General features: G+C 37.1%; 1 protein-coding gene across 1 annotated transcript in view; it reads left to right on the top strand.

Moving 5' to 3' along the window:
* Positions 1–1,856: 1,856 nt before the first annotated feature.
* The window catches only part of LOC138005024 (collagen triple helix repeat-containing protein 1-like), a 24,588-nt gene continuing 23,944 nt past the window's right edge, over positions 1,857–2,500 (top strand). The window contains exon 1 of the mRNA XM_068851318.1: positions 1,857–1,877. The gene's annotated coding sequence lies outside the window, so the exon portion shown is untranslated. The remainder of the gene's footprint in view (positions 1,878–2,500) is intronic.

Raw genomic sequence — 2,500 nt, 5'->3', positions numbered from 1 at the left:
ATTTTAAGTTATTTTGAATAGGAATGTTTAATAACCGTAATTTGTCACTTATCTGCTGCACTTCTCAGGTATTCTATTCGTAAATTTCTTTTCCTTGAGTGAAAAATTCAATATTTAGCAACCGAAGGAATGAAGTGTGTTGAAATATCTATTACCCCAGGCGGTGTGTCATATTTTAGGAAAGGAGAAAAGAGTGAATCAAGCGGAAATGGTCCAAGGAGCTATCCTTGAGGTGCGCGGCAGGAAGTACTTACGAAGCTAGAACTTAGGTACATTTTTCATAGTGACTATCTATAGGCAACTTTCACGATAGCCTCCGATGTAAAGCAAGTCATATGCATGGCAATACCTGTCCACGTATATCATAAAACTCAAGTCTTTTGCTGCCACAACTTCGAGACAGCTTCCTAATCGGTTATCGGTTTCAGTATTCATACACTTGTCCATTCAGTCTCAACACTGCAAAATTATTAGAGATCAAAGAACTGTACTATGCACTTACCTGTGAATCGAGATCTATAGTCCTGTGTCTTTACCGCTACACTTCAGCGACGAACATGATCAACCCAACACAGTTCTTTTCATTATTTACTTTTGTATACTAATCCTAACCTGAACCTATTTTTTCTCGAGGTTTAATTTTGGCTCCAAACAAGTTTCCTCAATTCATCTGAGTGCATATTCAACCTAGGTAAAGTGAGGATCACCAATTTAACCTGTAAAAACGGATTCAACCTGAGACCGGGTTTTACCTGCAACATATATACGTTGCAAATGGGCAAATTTATGTACTCCTATCAAATCTCGACCCTTCCCGTTCACTGTTAGCAAACAAAATTGTTTTACTAAAAAATGCAAATATATTCCTATTATACAAGAAATTATAAGACCTTCCCATTACTTTACTGCAGAACTAATACTAATAAACAATTCTCCGCGCTTTTTATCAAGGTCATAAGTTTTACAATCCTCCTAATTCCGATGTTGTTTCTGCCAACTCTCTTGCCTACGTATACTTTAAAGAAAAAACTTGAAGTTTATTTGTAACAATTATTAATGTATAACGCAGTTGATTGTGTATATTGTTTCCTACGAAATTCATATTTGATTGTTAAAGATCTGAAGTGCAATCTGTCTACTTTTTGGCCTTTTATCCTATTTAATATCTTTTAGTTTTCGAATCTCTAATTATCTCAGTCGTTCGTTAGTTAGAACAGATCCATTCTAGGTCGTGTTACTGAGGAGGTCTTGCCTAAGTTCGTTCAGACTGATAATGTGTCTCTAGTATAAAAACGGACGTGACAATGCATTGGATGTTTTTCCTGATTTTCAGTCCTCTGTGACAGTTACAGAAAATCAGATTATTTCACATTTTTTGCATGAAATGCGTTAATATCATATTTGGGAGATGGGAAGATACGTCAACCCAAAATGAATGGTATTCGGTTTACGATTTCACGGAATGATTGCTTTCGTTTTCGGTTTTATACACTTCATTGAATCCCTGTCATGCATGATCACTGTGAAACTCGGAAAACCGCAAAGTCCAAACATAACAATTATATTTCTGCAATGTTAATTGTATGTATAGTGATAAAGCAAAGTAAAACCCACAATAAGATACTATAAATAATCATACCAGTGTTTACGGATCTGCGAGTTTTGTAGTAAGAAACTGTATTATCTTTCTTTGCCCTCTCTGTTGCTGGAGTTCTTTTAAGAAGCTATACCACTTTTTCGTGATCTGTCAAAGTGCAGGAATGGTCCACCCTTAATTCAATGAATTCATTAGGTGTCAGTAAAGAGGTAACTGGGTTGTGTCAACACTATCGACTCCGTATGTAAAAAGAGTGGAGGCAGCCACGTCCCAATTCAAGGTAACTTAACCCTTAAAACTGTTGGCTTTTAGTCTTCTGGTTTCTTCTTCTGTTTTTCTGTTATCCATTATATACTGTGCATACTGTTTCTCTGTGCTCACTGTTCCTCGGTGCATAAGTTTCCTCTGTGCCTACTGTTCCTCTGTACCCTCTGTGCCCACTGTTCCTCTAATCCAAGTTCATCAAAAGAGAATGAACAGTTCACTGAGGATCATATTCTCTGGAGTTCTCTGGTTCGTTTCCAATAAAATGACCGCTCCATGACATTGCAACGGATTACAACACCTGCAGAGTGTCAAAACTTGCGCTTCTCAATTAAAAGTATGTTACGAATCCTAGTACGCCGTACTAGCATTCCTTTGAAGTACTTACAGTTAGGGCTACGTGCGTCCCATCATGGAAAATATTAAACAAAAAGTTTCGCACGTATGGAGTCCGTCTGGGTATTTAAATTAGGCTTTAGATTCTTGATGAAGAGCATTTCAAATACTAGACAGTCAAATTTGCTCTGGCACTTTCTTAAAACTGTGAATTGGTCTTCTTTCAAAAGGTTGTTGTTACCGTGAGCTTCTAAGAAATGTCTACCGATTGCCGAATTTTTGTGTTCAGGAATGCGTTGATGA

Source organism: Montipora foliosa, chromosome 1 (assembly GCF_036669935.1).
Source record: "Montipora foliosa isolate CH-2021 chromosome 1, ASM3666993v2, whole genome shotgun sequence".
NCBI lineage: Eukaryota > Metazoa > Cnidaria > Anthozoa > Scleractinia > Acroporidae > Montipora > Montipora foliosa.
Note: the sequence above shows the minus strand (reverse complement) of the source record. Positions and strands in the feature narration are given on the sequence as shown.